The 22132-nt window shown below is 40.2% G+C and overlaps 1 protein-coding gene and 1 pseudogene across 18 annotated transcripts in view; both read left to right on the forward strand.

Annotated features, from left to right (window-relative positions):
• LOC141144787 (poly(rC)-binding protein 3-like) overlaps window positions 1-22132 on the forward strand; it is a 1428155-nt gene that overhangs the window by 1173291 nt on the left and 232732 nt on the right. The window lies entirely within an intron of this gene.
• Window positions 14071-14168, forward strand: LOC141146524 (U6 spliceosomal RNA; annotated as a pseudogene).

Genomic DNA, 22132 nt, shown 5'->3' on the forward strand with positions numbered 1-22132 from the left:
TAAAGACACGGCTGTTCACTTTGGCAAGGGGATTTTCTCATAGTTTATTGAATTTGGGGAAAATTTATCTTGCAAAGTAAACCCAATCACGTTCAAAGAGAATTTAAAAAAAACGTATTTTTGCTTGTACGTGATTGGATGATGGAGTCAGCAGAGCTAAGGGAAAATTACCTTGCAAAGTGCAAATTCCCTTATAAAAGTATACAATTTAGTTTCCTTTAGTAAGGCAGCTCCACAGTCCTAAAGCATCCCATCCAGACTGACATTTATATATTTCCGGAGGGCACTGCTTTTAGATGCTGCCCCATGGTAGGTTCTTTTCTGTCTCTCAAAGAAAAGAAGAAGCACTCTATGTGACATAAAACTGAGGTGCTGCCCAGATGACAGCTTGCTTAATCTGATTGCTAAGAAATCTAGATTGCTGTGAGACTAAAGTATCTTTTTAGAGAGTGCACATTTAAAGTAAACCTGGGAGCTGACAGCATAAACTGTCAGCAGCTACCTTTTCTTTCAGGCTCTTCTCCACCAGCACCTGGAGGAGCTTTGCTCTACACATCCTGGTGTGGAAAATAGACATGCTCCTGACTCCATCCCAAAATACAATGCCTGGTACTTGAACAACAATTTGCCGGGTATCAGTTTAGGCATTTTTACCCAGCCCTGGGTGTTCATTTTATTATTTTTCTGAATGCAATATATATGCATGAAGATATATATAAAGTACACCCTCTGGTGGCTAAATGTATGTAGGGCAGTGTATTTGGTAATCCAGCTAAACAACAGTTAAGATCAACACAGGCCCAGATAGTGAATGTCGCTCTGAGCAGCCTAAAAATCTTGAACATGGAAAAGAAATATAGTGAAAGGAGTTTGCACATGTAAACAGCACTTGTGTGCATATAAAAAACATAAAAACTTCAGACAACAACAAGGATTTTGGAAGGGTTTTTACACAACATGGTTAAGGTTGTTTATCTGATTCGCGTTCATTTGTATATTTAAAAACACCACAGAGTAGGCAGTATTTGAATTGTAAACTGAATACATTTTCTGCCAGTTTCAATGTTTCCTGTGATAGTGGTTTACTGATGGATTTTACTTGTTACCTGAGGTTGCTCAATAATTCAGCCAATAAAGCTGTCCACACAACTATCTCCAACATACCTTCAAATACCGTTGGTGCCCTTCTTCATTGAAGTACTTGGGCGTTCATCTCACTTCCTTGTATGCTTCCCTCTATCAGGCCAACTTTCCTCCTATATTTACAGAAATAACGTGTCTCTTAACTCTCTGGACTCCTCTTCCTATCTCTCTCCTTGGTAAAATTAACGTCCTTAAGATGTCGATACTTCCTAAATTACTGTACCTATTTGAAAGACTTCCAATCCCAGTTTCAATGTCGCAATTGAAACTTCTCCAGAGAAAATGCCTCAAGTTCATATGGAAAAACGCATCTCATAGGATTGCACGATCAGTAGTTTACGCTTTAAAAATCAGAGGAGGACTGGCGGCACCAGATATCGTCAAATATTATTATGCTTCTCACCTTCGGGTATTACCTTCCTGGATTTCTAGGAAAGCTCCAAATAGGAGGTGGGCCGAGATTGAAATGGGGATTACTGTTCCACTACATCCGTGCTATATGCTATGGCCTTCCTCAACTAAATTTATGCCTCAACTGAGATCCCTCTGCTTGGCACTGATGCTATTTACCCTAACTATTTGGAAGAGATGTGTGGAGCAGTTCTCCCTATTCTCCAAATGCTCTCCATTGTTGAATGTACTTTTCAACCCGGACATACCTGATGGACTGTCCTATATGAGGATGCTCCCTTGGACTCAGGCAGGAATTTTTCAATTGCGACATCTCGTACATCCGGTCACACGTAAACTTTTCAGACTTGCAAGCGAAATATAAACTCCCTGCTTCCCTTCTGTACTCCTACATACAATTAAAACATTCCTTCCACTCTAACTTCATCTCACTCTCATTAGAGAAACCTACCGATTTTGAAATCCTGTGTGCCAACGGCCCCTATGAAACCAAACAGATCTCTTTTATATACACAATTTTGCATGAAACTCCACCACTCAACGGAACTCACACATAATTACACGAAAACATGGTCTCACATACTGCAACGACCAATCTCTATATTAGATTGGGGGGAAATTTGGGAATCTACGTAAAAAATTTCACGGTGTGTAGTACAGAAGGAAACTGAAGATCTTGATGTTCTGGTACAGGACCCCGGACTTGTTGCATGCCCGCAACCCAGCCACCTCCAATGTTTTCTGGGGATGAAACGAGTCCATAGGTTCTCATTTTCATATATATTGGGAATGTCCTCTCATTGGCCCTTTTTGGACTAAGATTCAGGATCTTCTACAAACATTATTATCTACACCCATACCTTTGAACCCCATACATCTCCTTCTAGGCCTCCCTCTCCCGGGAATATCTAAAGCGTCAAGGAAACTGATGTCATTTATCTTTTTGGCCATGAAGCGAGCTATCCCTAGACCTTGGCTCTCCACCTCTCCCTCCACATTCCATCACTTTCTTTCCATAATGGCGGATATATGTAGGATGGAACACTTGACTGCTAAAATTGAGGACACACTACCATTCTTTTATAAAATATGGAAAACATGGGACGACTCTGTATAACCTTCCAGCCCCCTGAACTTCCTGGTGCCATATCCTGATTATGTGGTATTTTGCTTCCCTTTCTCCTTTGTATTGTTATGATTCAGAACTATACATTCCTTTCTCGTTTTGTTTTTACCATATGATACGGTATGATAACTATGTTTGAATGACCCATTGTTGGAAGATGCTTGGATGTGAACATACCTGTATCCACCTTCAGTTCCACAAGTTTATACATACAATACTCTGTATTATCAAAAGTTGAAATGCTGTCTCCTTGTATTGCAATGTATAATTTTTGAAAAATGTTATAAATAAACAATTAAAAAAAAAACTGTCCACACACAGTCAGGCTGTACAATGAAATTGATTTGCCAGTGCAACAAAATTTGCAAACTATATATAATGAGAGACTACCTAAAGCATCCAATCCAATTGTATACAGTCTGGGAGACCCTCACACTCCATAGCTATTGGTAACCTCTGCTGATAGATCAAGGGGTTGTCTTTGCAAATTAATTTTTCCTTAGCTTAAAGAAGATGGTTACACTTCACTTCACAAAGAATACTGAATCATGTGCAAGGAAAAAATAAATAAATGTAAGCTCTCAGGAGCAGGGTTTCTCTAACCCTGTTGTTTTGAATTGTACTGTTGGTGTAGTGTCTCCCTACATTGTAAAGCGCTGCACATACTGTTGGTGCTATATAAATCCTGTATAGTAATAATAATAACACAAAAAAAATCTTTCACTCATGGTTAGTGTTTGGGTGAAGCCATTTATTATCAAACGACTGTGTTTACTCTTTTAATCATAATGGCAACAGAAACTACCCAAATGACCCTGGTCAAAAGTTTACATACCCTGGTGATTCTGGCCTTTCAACATGCACCCAAGTTGACACAGGGGTTTGAATGGCTATTAAAGGTAACCATCCTCACCTGTGATCTGTTTGCTTGTAATTAGTGTGCGTGTATAAAAGGTCAATGTGTTTCTGGACTGCCTCCCTGGAGCCTGCCTCCCTGCATTTAGAGCCTCTTAGAGGCGGTGGCGGGAAGGGATTAAAATTTTCCTTGTGCGTTTTTGGGTATATAAAGTGAACACAGGTCCATCTAATTTACCGATATTCACTTTGCAAAAAGAACATTAATGTGCTCAGTGAACAGACTCCACTCTTGAAGTAACTCAATCCTAATAACTGCTAGGCCACATTACATGTTCTGGGACTGCTCCCAGCATAAAAGAGGGTAAAGGCCCAGTATTTTTAGTCTATTGTGTGTAGACCAGCAAGAATCATTGCTTGGCTCTTCATGTCATTGTTTATATTGCTTACACTGTCATACCTTTAATTTGCTTACAGCATTTTTTTACTCATTCTGTCAATATTTTTTGGTATAGATAAATTTCCATTCATTGTTTATCAGATATGCATGAGCATCTCAGACATATTTCACTAGCAAATTATTATTTTTTTCTTCAAAGAAAAACAAGACTACTTGACAAAACAGCACTGATTTTGGCTAGCATTATTTAGACAAAGGGTATAAATGCACGTGTGTGGACCAAAGATATACTTATTCTTTATGAACTTTTAGAATTTTAATTATAAAGGCAGTTTCTAATGACTCAGATTATAGTTTATAGGTCTAGTTGATTTAAGTGTAGCAGTAATAGTCTAATGGCATAGGCCTATATAGTATTAGCCAAGATTTCATATAGTTATTGCTTCTGGTGCTGTTTACTTGCCAAAATTATTAAGCTCTCATAAAAGTATTCTAAAAATAAAAGGGCCACTATTCTAGCTTAGTTACCAATTACGGATCCTTGCTCAAATCAATACACAAGAGAGAAAAGGGGAGATTTCAAATAATTGTGACGTTTTTTTATGCTTACAGAATAAAAATATTATTCATTATGGCAGCAGAAATTCCACCAGAATGGTTTTACTTGCTTAGCGTTCCAATGTTGTATAGAGTCTCACAGGACATTCGACTTTGTCAATGGCTTAAAGCCACAGAGATTGGATATGGTTGGCTGCTATTCTACCAATATTTGAGGAACAAGGACCAGAGTAGGACCTAGAAAAAAAGGAAACAATGAGAAAGGGAAGGAGAAATGCGCTTTCAAACAATGGCAAGAAACGGTGTCCCTAAAACTTTAGTTGCCTGACCGAATAACAACTTGTAGACTCTTGTCCTTACACATCCTGCACTGTTACAATATAAATTAGCTATTCCGCCCCTTAACCCACATTAATAAAGACAGACCAGCAAACACGTTATGTGTGTGGCCTCTATGATTATTAAAAGTCCCATGGGCCATGCCACTTGTCCATTGTACCTTCTATTATTACTCAGGTAGATTTTGAGTTATGAATCATGAAAAAAAACACCAATGGCACAGCAGTCAATGTGTATCAATGCCAATTTGTAATTGGGCTACGTGGGGTACAGTGAAAAATGAGCTATAGTATTTTGAGATTGCATTTACTAATTAGACTACCATCAACACCCAATAATCTATCTATCGATCTATCTATCTATCTATCTATCTATCTATCTATCTATCTATCTATCTATCTATCTATCTATCTATCTATCTATCTATCTATCTATCTATCTATCTATCTATCTATCTATCTATCTATCTCTTGCATTCTCATTTCCCTTTATTATAACCCAGCACACCTATTATAGTTTTTTAATTTTCTAATAGTGGAGAACATGCATGACCCCTGCCTCTATTCTACATTGCAATATTCTGGGTCTAAGAAATCTATCAGCAGAGCTTGTCAATGTAAAGGGGATTCATATGAATGTGCAACTAGCAACAATCAGAAAATTGCTATTTGCATACAAACTTCAGAATGGCTTCAGATAGCACTATAAGAAGGAATATACTGTACAGGTAACATGTATGTACTGTACAGTCTGCCTATGCTGTTGGCTGTCTGATCCTCCTAGCTATGTATACCCCGCTATACACACAAAGACACACATACACATTAATTTTAAAACCACAGTTATGTTATGTAAGCCTGGCAAAACATTTCTAAGTATCAGAAAAATGTACATTAATATTTAAGCAGATTAGTCTATTTTTAGGCATTGTAAGCTACTGACATAAGATTGCTACCTCTTTTCAAATGGTAATTTTTTATTTAAGTCATTTAAGCATCTTCATGGCACATCTGCCAGGAATCTGTACAGTGGGAGCTATACATATTTTATTCAATACCTTTCAACTAATGATAACCTTTCATTGCAAATTAACCCCATCTTAAGCTTTGGCTTTTAATTAACAGGGCACAGCAAATCAGAGAACATATGATTCTTGTGTCTAGAAATCTGGAGTGTTAGGGCAAGAGTTTAACATCATATAACACCAACTAAAGGATAATAATCAAAATAAAAAAACAATGTGTCTGCGCTAGAAAAAATCGCTGCACTCAAAGTGCAGTACCCCTAGGTGCTAAAGTATAAAGTGCACAGTGCTATGTGAAACACAGCAAGTGAGTGATCAAACAAAACAACATATCCATTAAAATATCAAAATAAAATACAAGAGGATATAACAAACAGTGAATAAATGAAGTCCAAAAACGTGTATATCCAATGATATAAAAGTGCCCAAATAAATTAGTCCAAAAATTTGGTGAATTTCACATATCCTATCTTCCAAACTGTGCCACCAAAAAACATGCTGTGGTGTCTTCCAGCCGCCCCCACAGGTGTATATGCTCACCTTCCTGTGTGTGACACAGCGATTAGACTATGTCAAACAAAGCCTTGGAGCCACTCCTGTGCTCATTAGGAACCAGCTGTGCAGACTTCCAATGTTCTCAAGTGGAGATGGTTTATGCAAGAGAAAAAAACTCCATAGCGCAATATGTAGGTATAAAGGATTTTAAAATAATCAGCTCCCCTCACATATATGTGCATGCGTAAAACTACCCCTAAGTGCTAAAGTATAAAGTGCACAGTGCTATGTGAAACACAGCAAGTGAGTGATCAAACAAAACAACATATCAATTAAAATATCAAAATAAAATACAAGAGGATATAACAAACAGTGAATAAATGAAGTCCAAAAACGTGTATATCCAATGATATAAAAGTGCCCAAATAAATTAGTCCAAAAATTTGGTGAATTTCACATATCCTATCTTCCAAACTGTGCCACCAAAAAACATGCTGTGGTGTCTTCCAGCCGCCCCCACAGGTGTATATGCTCACCTTCCTGTGTGTGACACAGCGATTAGACTATGTCAAACAAAGCCTTGGAGCCACTCCTGTGCTCATTAGGAACCAGCTGTGCAGACTTCCAATGTTCTCAAGTGGAGATGGTTTATGCAAGAGAAAAAAACTCCATAGCGCAATATGTAGGTATAAAGGATTTTAATCAAATAATCAGCTCCCCTCACTGGGGTACTCACATATTGTGGGTGCGTGAGTGCACCATCCTTAACAAGCATAAAACGGTCAATCTCTCGGTGTGGTGTGCGGTGCGGCGTGTGTAACGAAAATCTCCTGCTCTCTCTCTGCTGACAGCTCCGTCCAGGCCCCTCCCCTACGCGTGTTCGGCACCGGGACCACGTGCCTTCTTCAGGGGGAATCTAAATTATGGGTTGCCTTATCTTTACAATTTTGGCCTTTTAGTCCCCTTGCAGATGATTGTGGTGTGACTTTCACACCACAATCATCTGCAAGGGGACTAAAAGGCCAAAATTGTAAAGATAAGGCAACCCATAATTTAGATTCCCCCTGAAGAAGGCACGTGGTCCCGGTGCCGAACACGCGTAGGGGAGGGGCCTGGACGGAGCTGTCAGCAGAGAGAGAGCAGGAGATTTTCGTTACACACGCCGCACCGCACACCACACCGAGAGATTGACCGTTTTATGCTTGTTAAGGATGGTGCACTCACGCACCCACAATATGTGAGTACCCCAGTGAGGGGAGCTGATTATTTGATTAAAATCCTTTATACCTACATATTGCGCTATGGAGTTTTTTTCTCTTGCATAAACCATCTCCACTTGAGAACATTGGAAGTCTGCACAGCTGGTTCCTAATGAGCACAGGAGTGGCTCCAAGGCTTTGTTTGACATAGTCTAATCGCTGTGTCACACACAGGAAGGTGAGCATATACACCTGTGGGGGCGGCTGGAAGACACCACAGCATGTTTTTTGGTGGCACAGTTTGGAAGATAGGATATGTGAAATTCACCAAATTTTTGGACTAATTTATTTGGGCACTTTTATATCATTGGATATACACGTTTTTGGACTTCATTTATTCACTGTTTGTTATATCCTCTTGTATTTTATTTTGATATTTTAATTGATATGTTGTTTTGTTTGATCACTCACTTGCTGTGTTTCACATAGCACTGTGCACTTTATACTTTAGCACTTAGGGGTAGTTTTACGCATGCACATATATGTGAGGGGAGCTGATTATTTTAAAATCCTTTATACCTACATATTGCGCTATGGAGTTTTTTTCTCTTGCATAAACCATCTCCACTTGAGAACATTGGAAGTCTGCACAGCTGGTTCCTAATGAGCACAGGAGTGGCTCCAAGGCTTTGTTTGACATAGTCTAATCGCTGTGTCACACACAGGAAGGTGAGCATATACACCTGTGGGGGCGGCTGGAAGACACCACAGCATGTTTTTTGGTGGCACAGTTTGGAAGATAGGATATGTGAAATTCACCAAATTTTTGGACTAATTTATTTGGGCACTTTTATATCATTGGATATACACGTTTTTGGACTTCATTTATTCACTGTTTGTTATATCCTCTTGTATTTTATTTTGATATTTTAATGGATATGTTGTTTTGTTTGATCACTCACTTGCTGTGTTTCACATAGCACTGTGCACTTTATACTTTAGCACCTAGGGGTACTGCACTTTGAGTGCAGCGATTTTTTCTAGCGCAGACACATTGTTTTTTTATTTTAATACTTTGCACGAATATGGAACGTGACTGAGTGTTTGCAGCTGGTCTCCACTGTTCACTTATTATTTTGTAGGCATTTATCCGTAAGTGGCTCGCAGGGTTTCATATATATTTTGTTTCCCAAAGGATAATAATCCTTTTGTGCTTAGCGTTTTACACCCATTGCAGTCTGTTGTATTTGTACTATACTGTGTATTGTTTTTCATTTTGATTTCGTACCCATGCTTTTTAATCAATATATCTATGTAGAATATACTTGTCTGCAATTTTTTTGTTTGTTGCATAGTGTAGTTAAATAATTACTCTTGCTTTGTTCCTTGATTCATGTAACATTTATTTATTTTGGCAAATTGATAATAAAGTAGAACTATAGGAAAAATGTTTTTTTTTCCATTTTGGATAGAGTAAGGGAGGGTTATAACCCCTGTCAGTTTTTTTCCCCCAATCTGTGTCCCATTGTGGAGAATTCTTTTTACTTCCTGTCCCATAGCCAAACAGGAAGAAGTGGGAGGAAATCCCTGAAAATGTAGGGAATTTCTTGGGGATCCCCAGGTCACCAGAACTAGTTTCCCCATTGGAAGATTTCCCTGCTATTACTTTTCTCGGAACAACTCAAAATTTGTGATTTTCTTTTACTTTGACTTTCAATGATAATGGGAAACAAGACAAACAGAGAAATTAACCGGGACACAGCAATAAAAACCCAATAGGTGTTCTAATCCCTTTCTACTCTATCCAAAACTTAAAAAAAGTTTTTCCTTTAGTTATACTATAGTAAAATTATTTTGTCAGGTAAATTCCAAATTTAAAGGGGGGGGGGGGTCACAACTTTTATCTAAAAGTATTTTCTAAGACATTTGATACTGTAGCTCATATATGTTTGTTATGTAAAATAAGGTCTGTTGGAGTTAATTAAATTGTATGTATATGGATAGGAAACTGATTTCATAAAAAAAAAATCCAGAGAGTAGTGATAAATGACTAATTCTCTGAACAGTCTGAAGTTGTTAGTGGTGTGCCCCAGGGTTCTGTATTGGGGCCAACGCTGTTCAATTTATTTTTTAATAAAATAGGGGTTGCAATTAAGAGCTCAATTTCAGTGTTTGCTGATGATACCAAATTATGCAGAGAAATAATGTTGTCACGGGTTGTAGCATCATTACAGGAAGACCTTGACAAAATAGCAGATCAAGTTCAACATTGATAAATGTAAAGTTATGCACTCAAGTGCCAAAAATACACATGCATAATGCACATTAGGGGCATCCCCCCGGGATGAAAAAAGACCTGGATGTGCTTGTAGATCACAGACTTAGCAATAGCTTGCAATGCAAAGTCACAGCTAACAAAGCTAGCAAAATACTGTCATGCATTATAAAAGGCATACACTCAAGAGATAAATCAATAATTCTACCCATTTACAAAACACTGGTTTGGCTATATCTTGAATATGCAGTTCAGTTTTGGTCACCAGCCCTCAGGAAAGATGTTGTTGATCCCAAAAGAGTTCAGCGAAGGACAACAAAATTAATCAAGATTGTGGAGGACCTCAGCTATAAGGATCAATTACATAGAAATACAGTTATACACTCTAGAGAAAAGGTGCTTAGGAGGGGTATGAATACATTGTACACATTTATCAAAGGTGAATTCAGTAACTGTATCTTGCTACAGCATGAAGGTCCTCAACATGTAATATGAGGGCCCTCACTTTTCCTTTGTTTATGTTCCTGAAGTTGGTGGAACACTATTATAGTGGAACAGAAAAGCCAAAATGTAATGCAGCTTAACCACATGGGGATTTAACCCCTCAATCTTTGACTCAGGGCAGACAATGTGGCACCACTGTGATTTTTTTTTTCATGGGGCTTCCCAGAGTTTCTGCTTATGATAAGAGGCTGAGTGTATAGATAACACCCCCTTGGGACCTCTGGGCAAGGAATAGCATGACTTATCCATGATGCAGTCCCACTAGTGAGCTTTCCCTCTTTAGCAGACACAAGTCCCTCTATCACCAACTACAGGTCCATCTTCAAGAGTACCTCACCCTCTATGTAAATAACAACAGTCCTGGCCAGAAATGCATATTAAAAGGATGAATGTTTTAGTGTACATTTCCAACATCTACAGAGGCATCTGTTGCTTGTCAGTTACTTCTGATGAACATATTCTTGTAACATTTCAAAAAGCTAAGCTCTAATGGATACACCCACATCCACACATTTGCATAGTTCTTCTGGCCCAAACTGTTGTCAACTTAGGGGTACAGTTCAGCTTTCCCCTTCCCCTCCCTATAGTGGAGTAGTCCAAACACTTCTCCTGAAGGGGAGTGCATAGTTCAAGCATAAGAAGAAAGCGTTTTCTCTCATGTTTCCTTTGTTGCACCACTTTCCTGCATAAAACCCCTATGACTTCACCCACCTGTGCTTAAATTTGAACTAAGCCCTCCTATCCTTTATAGCCAAGGAAGCTGCCAACTTAGCCTCTGACTGACCAGCATTTACCATGGTGCTGCACATGTGATCAGTGATGAAACCAGCTATTTGATGACTTGAAAGTCTGTTTTAGAGCTTAAGCAACAGTGACAGTTCTCATTCATGGCATGCCTTGAATATAACTGTTTTAGGAAAACAGTTTTAATGTCCCATCTGGGCGGGACTTGCCACTTCCATCCCACTACACCTAATTATTGGAAGTGTGGGGGCATCTAGTGGCATGTAAAGAATGACAGCACATGTTGACATCAATAACATTAGCCTTCTGCATCTTCCTACACTCCGCTACAAAAATATTTGCAGCATGGACGTAGCAGGTAAAAGCAGAAAAACTGTGAAGGAAACTAGAAAACTGTGAACATTTTTGGTTAAAGAGAACACTTTTAAATATTGAACTGAATTATTTAACTGTCTGGTTGTCTGCCTCTACTTTATAATATAAATAATGGATATACAATTCATGACAATGGACAAGCAGCTTATGTGCTTTTTTGCCTTTGATAATATATTAACCTCTTCCCGTCCGCTCTTTAGCCGAATGACGGCTACAGTGTGGACCTACTTTGCTGGGAGGGCGTCAATAGACATCCTCCCATGCTCGATCGGCCTGCATGCCCCCTGTAAGGTGCAAGTGGCGCGCTCTGTGATCAGCCAATGACAGCTGATCGTGTGATGTAAACAGAGCCAGTAATCGGCTATTTTTTCGGCGACTGTGAGAGGGACATCAGTCCCGATCATGGAGAGCCTCTGCAAAGTCATCTGTGCTCACCTGTGCCACCTGCCAGTGCCACCTACCAGTGCAGAACAGTGCCACCTACCAGTGCCCACAGTACCACCCATCAGTGCCCACAGTGTCACCTATCAGTGACCACAGTGTCACCTATAAATGTCACCAATCAGTGCCTCATCACCAGTGCTGCCTATCAATGCCACCTACCAGTGCCCATTAATGCCACCTACCAGTGCCACGTACCAGTGCCCATCAGTGCCATCAGTGACATCTATCAGTGCCCATCAGTGCCACCCATCAGTGCCACCCATCAGTGACATGCATCAGTGCCACCTCATCAGTGCCGTCTTATCAGTGCCCATAAGTGCCGTCTTATCAGTGCCTATCAGTGTTACCTTATCTGTGCCTATCAGTGCAGCCCATCAGGGCCCATCATTGCCGCCTATCAGTGCCTATCAGTGCAGGCTCATCAGTAAATATCAATGAAAGAGAAAAATTACCTGTCTGCAAAATTTTATAACAAACAATGAAACATGTTTTTTTTTTTTTTCAAAAATTTCGGTCTTTTTTTGTTTGTTTAGCAAAAAATAAAAACCCAGGTGGTGATTAAATACCACCAAAAGAAAGCTCTATTTGTGTGGAAAAAAAATTATAAAAATTTCATTTGAGTACAGTGTTGCATGACTGCGCAATTGTCACTCAAAGTGTGACAGCGCTGAAAGATAAAAATTGGTCTGGGTAGGAGGGGGGTTTAAGTGCCCAATAAGCAAGTGGTTTATAATGGTATGGTTTAAAACTGCTGCTGGTCTTTTCACAGTTAAAAAAAGAAACAAATGGTGTCTATTAGTTACCATCAAGTCAACATTGTGAAAGACAAGACCAGCACTGTAGTATATTAATGTACGGCATGCAGCTTCACTAGTGGGGTTGTTACATCTTGTTTTTGACAGAGAGGAGCTACTAGGGTTTTAGCCAGAGTCCACTGTAACAATAGGGATTCCCTTGGATTATCTAAGGATTTGGTTCTGCTGAAATATAATTTCTTTTTATAGCTCCTGCACATAAGGTCACCCTCACCCTCTTCCTTTTAGCTCCTACCTCTACGCATGTACGTTAGCCACAAGTCTATTTATAACAAGCCAGAAGACAGAGCAGTTTTCAAAGGAATTGTTCTCTGGAAGCCACATGAGTGATTTTAACGTGTCTGATTAAGTTACAACAGGGACAGATGGATGGGGTTTTAACAGAGAACAAGAGCCCATCCAAACGTGTCCCACTGCACAATGTTTTCTATAGCGGACAGAATTCTCTAAGGATCCATTAAGCAGAAAAAAATGAATTTGATTTTGATGGTGTCTTTTTTTCTAGTGAACTAGCATTGCTTGTAAGTCCTGAATAATTAAAGTAATGCCACTCTTATGTCAAACAGCATATGCCCATTGCTGGGAAATTGCAAACACCATAAGCTTCATATAAATCTAATTTGTATGCCTATTTTTTGCGCCAAAAGCAAATATATAGTCAGCTTTAATGCTATGTGATTTTTTTTTTGTAGTATTATTGAAACTTTTATCAAACTATCAGAGACTACACACAGCAAGTGCAAGTGCTGTTTCTTATGCCACGTACACACGATCGGACTTTACGGCATACTTCGTCTGGTGAACCTGAGTCTGTCGGACAATTCGATCGTGTGTGGGCTGCAGGGGACTTTTTTTTCTCAAAAGTTTGACGGACTTAGATTTGAAACATGTTTCAAATCTGTCCAACGGACTCGAGTCCGGTCGAAAAGTCCGCTCATCTGTATGCTAGTCCGACGGATAAAAACCGATGCTAGGGCAGCTATTGGCTACTGGCTATGAACTTCCTTGTTTTAGTCCGGTCGTACGTCATCACGTTCGAATCCGTCTGACTTTAGTGTGATCGTGTGTAGTTCATTCGGAAAGTCCGTCGTAAAGTCAGTCAAAAAGTCCGCCAGACAAAGTATGCCGTAAAGTCCGCTCGTGTGTACGCGGCATTAGTGCTGCCTCAGGGGCTACTCCAGGGAATGCAAATGGGAAATGTACTCTTGTTTCAATCATATAATTATCAGATAAGCTGACTCTAATTGTTAGTTTATTTTATTTACTAAAATACTTATTGATTACGACTTATTCCCTTTGATATGTATATCTGTATAATTTGCACAAATGAATCATGTAACAATTACAAACAATAAAGTCAACCTGTCCCAATGTGAGCAATTCAAAAAAATATAAACAACGAGATTAGCATGGCCCCTGCGCAAGGATGACACACAAATTTGTGAAGTAAATAAAAAATATACATAAGCAAAGGTTACCTTTAGTGAAAACTGGATGTCAAAATGATCACTAGATCCAGAAAAAAAGGAAGATTAATTATAGAAAGACTCTGAAAGAAATAAAATTGAGCTTAGACCCACACTATCCAGCATCCTATTGTTTCATGTATAGTAAGGGCTGAGCTAACCTGAACTTTTACAAAAAGAGTCAAGATTTGCATAACATTGCAGCTGCTTGTGCATCTGGATCTACAGGTTGTTTTGACATGCAGTTTCCTTTGAAGGTAACCTCTGCTTATGCATTTTTGTCAGTATATGATAAGTTTGAATTTCTCAGGTATGTGATAGGTACCCCTTAAACTGGAACTCTGGGAATTATCGCACTTTTCAAAATATGCTGGTCCAGCAAAGTGTATGTCACCTCATTGACTTTTCTTTTTTATTTACTATATACATTTTTATTGAGTGCCAGGAGTAGAGCTATCACAACACTCCCAGCGCTCTGACAGGAGAGATGTGCTCTGCCACATAAAAGCCCCTCTGCCTGCCCCTCCACTCCGCTATCCATTCATAGAATATGTAGTATCTTGTGGATATGTTCACAAATTGCAAATCCTTCTGTGATTCAGCAAGAGGAGAGGAGAAGTGGACAAAGGGGTTACAAACAACTCTGCAGCTGCAGAACCAGAGACACGAATGTCCAACTGCAGAGCATCAGAAGTATAGCAATGGTTACTCGTCGATATATACTCAGTAAAAATGTAAATAGTAAATAAAAGAAATCCATGAGGTTACAAACACCTTGTTGAACATAAGTCTATATGTTCTCCTCTCTTGAGTAGTGCATTGTTGAAGGGTAGACTTTCTGGTGACATAAATACTGCCCATGTGCTGTGAAAAAGGTTCTATCCAAGGGCATTGGTGTGATGATATCATTATATGTGGGGTGGCAACAAGACTGGCTTGCTGTACAAAGAACAGCTTCTGCTGACCATTCTCCATTACTGGAGCAAGCACTACTGAAACGTACAAGACAGTGTTTAGACAAATACAACTGAGTTGTTTTTCCCTGAGTATTCAGGACTTAAAATGAACAAATATGAATATTAGTGCAATAAAGCATATATTTTTTTCAATACTCAAAGTTTGACTTTAAATTATGTATTGTAAAAATTCGACTGAAATCAGAGCCAGTGTCACTAGATATTTGTTCAAACTTATGCATTTATGTTAAGCTATGTTAAACAGGCATTTGCTTCCATTGGCTAAATAATAACAAACACATAAATGCTTATAGGTGATAGGTAGTTATGGGTTTTTGCAAATTAGCAATTCTGAACTGGTGTAATTTGATTATGAAAGTATTTACTGCTTTAACGCTATCCTCCCACCTGCACATAAAGAAGAGAAACAGCTCACCATTAATGGGTCAAGAGGCAGATAAAGTGGCATTGCTTTCTCTCTTGCTGATCGAAACTAGCTGCTGCAATGTACAAATCACTGGTTCATACACACAGAAATACTGCTGACATATTTTCCCAGTGATCTAACATGCATGCGTGATGAGAGAGCCAATCTGGGTCATTTCAGACCAAAAATCTCTCTCTCTCTCTCTCTCTCTCGTGTTGTAATCTGTACTGGGAACAGAGACAGGCATTCAAATCATTGATCAGTTTCTGCAGTAAAACCATGTAGCCCATTTTCATTTGCTCAGGAGACCAGCCACCACTTGGTAAAAAATCTAACCAGCAAAGCTACACACTTTATAAATATTCTAACAGCTCCATTGGGTAGATTATGGACCACCAAACAGCAGCTTTAAATTGAAACAATCATTTTAAACACATTGTTGCTGCATATGTTTTCTTTCTGGGAGCATTTTCAATGTTTTTACATTGCAAATTATAAAAAGGAACATTATATGGCTACAGTGCTAAAGCTGCCTTCTTAAAGTGTATTTCCACTTTTACAGCCAGATTGGGATAACACCTACTCTACATTTGTTAAATGTTTCCAATAACATAACATCATTTTAAACAATGATGATTACCTTTTTAAATGTTTTTCATTGCCAAAAAAATATTACATGCTCTCCTTGCTTTGTAATGTTTAGGATGGGGTTGTACAGTAATTTTTAACCCCGTCTGTACTGTGTTCACACTTCTTCATTATCAGCTGTAAACTGGATTTGAACACTATGGGACTGATTTAATAAAGACAAATAGACTGTGCACTTTGCAAAGTGCAGTTGCTTCAGAGCTTAGTAAATGATTTAAAGCTTTACTTTGCAAAGAGTACCCAATCACATGCAAGGGAAATAAAAAAAACAGCATTTTTGCTTGCAGATGATTGGATGATGGAAGTCAGCTCATTTACTAAGGTCTGAAGCAAATGCTCTTGCAGAGTGTAACTGCACTTTGCAAAGTGCACAGTCCATTTGCCTTGTGCTAACAAAGGATTAAACATTTAGAAACCACCCTCCTACATTGTATGCTATTGAAGTATAGTTTAGTCAGTGTGGGAACAAAGACACTGTAAGGCCAGTCAGAAATGCCTAGAATCAGCTATGACACTGCCTAACCACTTGCCGACCGCCTCACGCATATATACGTGAGCAGAATGGCACGGGCAGGCAAAATCACGTACCCATACGTGATTGCCTTCCCGTGGGCGGGGGGTCCTATCGGACCCCCCCCCCCGGTGCCAGCGGCGGTCGGCATTTGGCTAGGAGCGATGAGAGACGAGGGGGAGACCATCCGATCGTGGCCCCCCCTCGCGATCGCTCCCAGCCAATGAGGAACATCCCCTGCCTGTGTATAGTACACACAGGCAGAGGATGTGATGTCATCTCTCCTTGGCTCGGCAGTTTCCGTTCTACCGCCGAGGAGAGAAGACATGTAAGTGCACCAACACACACACACACACACACAGTAGAACATGCCAGGCACACAAAACACCCCCGATCCCCCCCCGATCGCCCCCTGATCCCCCCCCAATCACCCCCCCCTCCCTGTAACACTGACACCAAGCAGTATTTTTTTTTTTCTTTTCTGATTACTGCAGGGTGTCAGTTAGTGACAGTTACTGTGGTAGGACAGTGAGTGTTACCCCCCTTTAGGTCTAGGGTACCCCCCTAACCCCCCCTAATAAAGTTTTAACCTCTTGATCACCCCCTGTCACCAGTGTCACTAAGCGATCATTTTTCTGATCGCTGTATTAGTGTCGCTGGTGACGCTAGTTAGGAACGTAAATATTTAGGTTCGCCGTCAGCATTTTATAGCGACAGGGACCCCCATATACTATCTAATAAATGTTTTAACCCCTTGGTTGCCCCCTAGTTAACCCTTTCACCACTGATCACCGTATAACCGTTACGGGTGACGCTGGTTAGTTCGTTTATTTTTCATAGTGTCAGGGCACCCGCCGTTTATTACCGAATAAAGGTTTAGCCCCCTGATCGCCCGGCGGTGATATGCGTCGCCCCAGGCAGCGTCAGATTAGCGCCAGTACCGCTAACACCCACGCACGCAGCATATGCCTCCCTTAGTGGTATAGTATCTGAACGGATCAATATCTGATCCGATCAGATCTATACTAGCGTCCCCAGCAGTTTAGGGTTCCCAAAAATGCAGTGTTAGCGGGATCAGCCCAGATACCCGCTAGCACCTGCGTTTTGCCCCTCCGCCCGACCCAGCCCAGCCCACCCAAGTGCAGTATCGATCGATCACTGTCACTTACAAAACGCTAAACGCATAACTGCAGCGTTCGCAGAGTCAGGCCTGATCCCTGCGATCGCTAACAGTTTTTTTGGTAGCGTTTTGGTGAACTGGCAAGCACCAGCCCCAGGCAGCGTCAGGTTAGCGCCAGTCGCACTAACACCCACGCACGCACCGTACACCTCCCTTAGTGGTATAGTATCTGATCAGATCAATACCTGATCCGATCAGATCTATACTAGCGTCCCCAGCAGTTTAGGGTTCCCAAAAACGCAGTGTTAGTGGGATCAGCCCAGATACCTGCTAGCACCTGCGTTTTGCCCCTCCGCCCGGCCCAGCCCAGCCCACCCAAGTACAGTATCGATCGATCACTGTCACTTGCAAAACACTACACGCATAACTGCAGCGTTCGCAGAGTCAGGCCTGATCCCTGCGATCGCTAACAGTTTTTTTGGTAGCGTTTTGGGGAACTGGCAAGCACCAGCGGCCTAGTACACCCCGGTCATAGTCAAACCAGCACTGCAGTAACACTTGGTGACGTGGCGAGTCCCATAAATGCAGTTCAGGCTGGTGAGGTGGCAAGCACAAGTAGTGTCCCGCTGCCACCAAAAAGACAAACACAGGCCCGTCGTGCCCATAATGCCCTTCCTGCTGCATTTGCCAATCCTAATTGGGAACCCACCACTTCTGCAGCGCCCGTACTTCCCCCATTCACATCCCCAACCAAATGCAGTCGGCTGCATGAGAGGCATTTTCTTTATGTCCTCCCGAGTACCCCTACCCAACGAACCCCCCCAAAAAAGATGTTGTGTCTGCAGCAAGCGCGGATATAGGCGTGACACCCGCTATTATTGTCCCTCCTGTCCTGACAATCCTGGTCTTTGCATTGGTGAATGTTTTGAACACTACCATTCACTAGTTGAGTATTAGCGTAGGGTACAGCATTGCACAGGCTAGGCACACTTTCACAGGGTCTCCCAAGATGCCATCGCATTTTGAGAGACCCGAACCTGGAACCGGTTACAGTTATAAAAGTTAGTTACAAAAAAAAGTGTAAAAAAAAAAAAAAAACAAAAAAAAAAACACATACAAAAATATAAAATAAAAAAAATAGTTGTCGTTTTATTGTTCTCTCTCTCTCTATTCTCTCTCTATTGTTCTGCTCTTTTTTACTGTATTCTATTCTGCAATGTTTTATTGTTATGTTTTATCATGTTTGTTTTTCAGGTCTGCAATTTTTTATACTTTACCGTTTACTGTGCTTTATTGTTAACCATTTTTTTGTCTTCAGGTACGCCATTCACGACTTTGAGTGGTTATACCAGAATGATGCCTGCAGGTTTAGGTATCATCTTGGTATCATTCTTTTCAGCCAGCGGTCGGCTTTCATGTAAAAGCAATCTTAGCGGCTAATTAGCCTCTAGACTGCTTTTACAAGCAGTGGGAGGGAATGCCCCCCCCCCACCGTCTTCCGTGTTTTTCTCTGGCTCTCCTGTCTCAACAGGGAACCTGAGAATGCAGCCGGTGATTCAGCCAGCTGACCATAGAGCTGATCAGAGACCAGAGTGGCTCCAAACATCTCTATGGCCTAAGAAACCGGAAGCTACGAGCATTTTATGACTTAGATTTTGCCGGATGTAAACAGTGCCATTGGGAAATTGGGAAAGCATTTTATCACACCGATCTTGGTGTGGTCAGATGCTTTGAGGGCAGAGGAGAAATCTAGGGTCTAATAGACCCCAATTTTTTCAAAAAAGAGTACCTGTCACCACCTATTGCTATGATAGGGGATATTTACATTCCCTGAGATAACAATAAAAATGATTTAAAAAAAAATATGAAAGGAACAGTTTAAAAATAAGATAAAAAAGCAAAAAAAAATAAAGAAAAAAAAAAAAAAAAGCACCCCTGTCCCCCCTGCTCTCGTGCTAAGGCGAACGCAAGCGTCGGTCTGGCGTCAAATGTAAACAGCAATTGCACCATGCATGTGAGGTATCACCGCGAAGGTCAGATCGAGGGCAGTAATTTTAGCAGTAGACCTCCTCTGAAAATCTAAAGTGGTAACCTGTAAAGGCTTTTAAAGGCTTTTAAAAATGTATTTAGTTTGTCGCCACTGCACGTTTGTGCGCAATTTTAAAGCATGTCATGTTTGGTATCCATGTACTCGGCCTAAGATCATCTTTTTTATTTCATCAAACATTTGGGCAATATAGTGTGTTTTAGTGCATTAAAATTTTAAAAAGTGTGTTTTTTCCCCAAAAAATGCGTTTGAAAAATCGCTGCGCAAATACTGTGTGAAAAAAAAATAAAACACCCACCATTTTAATCTGTAGGGCATTTGCTTTAAAAAAATATATAATGTGTGGGGGTTCAAAGTAATTTTCTTGCAAAAAAAAATAATTTCATGTAATCAAAAATTGTCAGAAAGGGCTTTGTATTCAAGTGGTTAGAAGAGTGGGTTATGTGTGACATAAGCTTCTAAATGTTGTGCATAAAATGCCAGGACAGTTCAAAACCCCCCCAAATGACCCCATTTTGGAAAGTAGACACCCCAAACTATTTGCTGAGAGGCATGTCGAGTCCATGGAATATTTTATATTGTGACACAAGTTGCGGGAAAGAGACAATTTTTTTTTTTTTTTCTTTTTTTTGCACAAAGTTGTCACTAAATGATATATTGCTCAAACATGCCATGGGAATATGTAAAATTACACCCCAAAATACATTCTGTTGCTTCTCCTGAGTACGGGGATACCACATGTGTGGGACTTTTTGGGAGCCTAGCCGCGCACGGGACCCCGAAAACCAAGCACCGCCTTCAGGCTTTCTAAGGGCGTAAATTTTTGATTTCACTCTTCACTGCCTATCACAGTTTCGGAGGCCATGGAATGCCCAGGTGGCAAAAAAAAACCCCAAATGACCCCATTTTGGAAAATAGACATCCCAAGCTATTTGCTGAGAGGTATAGTGAGTATTTTGCAGACCTCACTTTTTGTCACAAAGTTTTGAAAATTGAAAAAAGAAAAAAAAAAAATTTTTTCTTGTCTTTCTTTATTTTCAAAAACAAATAAGAGCTGCAAAATACTCACCATGCCTCTCAGCAAATAGCTTGGGGTGTCTACTTTCCAAAATGGGGTCATTTGGGGGGTGTTTGTGCCACCTGGGCATTCCATGGCCTCCGAAACTGTGATAGGCAGTGAAGAGTGAAATCAAAAATTCACGCCCTTAGAAATCCTGAAGGCGGTGATTGGTTTTCGGGGCCCCGTACGCAGCTAGGCTCCTAAAAAGTCCCACACATGTGGTATCCCCATACTCAGGAGAAGCAGCTAAATGTATTTTGGGGTGCAATTCCACATATGCCCATGGCCTGTGTGAGCAATATATCATTAAGTGACAACTTTGTGCAAAAAAAAAAAAAAAAATTTGTCACTTTCCCGCAACTTGTGTCAAAATATAAAACATTCCATGGACTCAACATGCCTCAAAGCAAATAGCTTGGGGTGTCTACTTTCCAAAATGGGGTCATTTGGGGGGGGTTTATGCCATTCAAAACTGTGATAGGTAGTGAGGAGTAAAATCAAAAATGTACGCCCTTAGAAATCCTGAAGGCAGTGATTGGTTTTCGGGGCCCCGTACGCGGCTAGGCTACCAAAAAGTCCCACACATGTGGTATCCCCATACTCAGGAGAAGCAGCTAAATGTATTTTGGGGTGCAATTCCACATATGCCCATGGCCTGTGTGAGCAATATATCATTTAGTGACAACTTTTTGTAATTTTTTTTTTTTTTTTGTCATTATTCAATCACTTGGGACAAAAAAAATTAATATTCAATGGGCTCAACATGCCTTTCAGCAATTTCCTTGGGGTGTCTACTTTCCAAAATGGGGTCATTTGTGGGGGTTTTGTACTGCCCTGCTATTTTAGCACCTCAAGAAACGACATAGGCAGTCATAAATTAAAGGCTGTGTAAATTCCAGAAAATGTACCCTAGTTTGTAGGCGCTATAACTTTTGCGCAAACCAATAAATATACACTTATTGACATTTTTTTTACCAAAGACATGTGGCCGAATACATTTTGGCCTAAATGTATGACTAAAATTGAGTTTATTGGATTTTTTTTAGAACAAAAAGTAGAAAATATCAATTTTTTTCAAAATTTTCGGTCTTTTTCCGTGTATAGCGCAAAAAATAAAAACGGCAGAGGTGATCAAATACCATCAAAAGAAAGCTCTATTTGTGGGAAGAAAAGGACGCAAATTTCGTTTG

The sequence above is a fragment of the Aquarana catesbeiana genome, linkage group LG05 (assembly GCF_042186555.1).
Source record: "Aquarana catesbeiana isolate 2022-GZ linkage group LG05, ASM4218655v1, whole genome shotgun sequence".
Classification (NCBI taxonomy): Eukaryota; Metazoa; Chordata; class Amphibia; order Anura; family Ranidae; genus Aquarana; species Aquarana catesbeiana.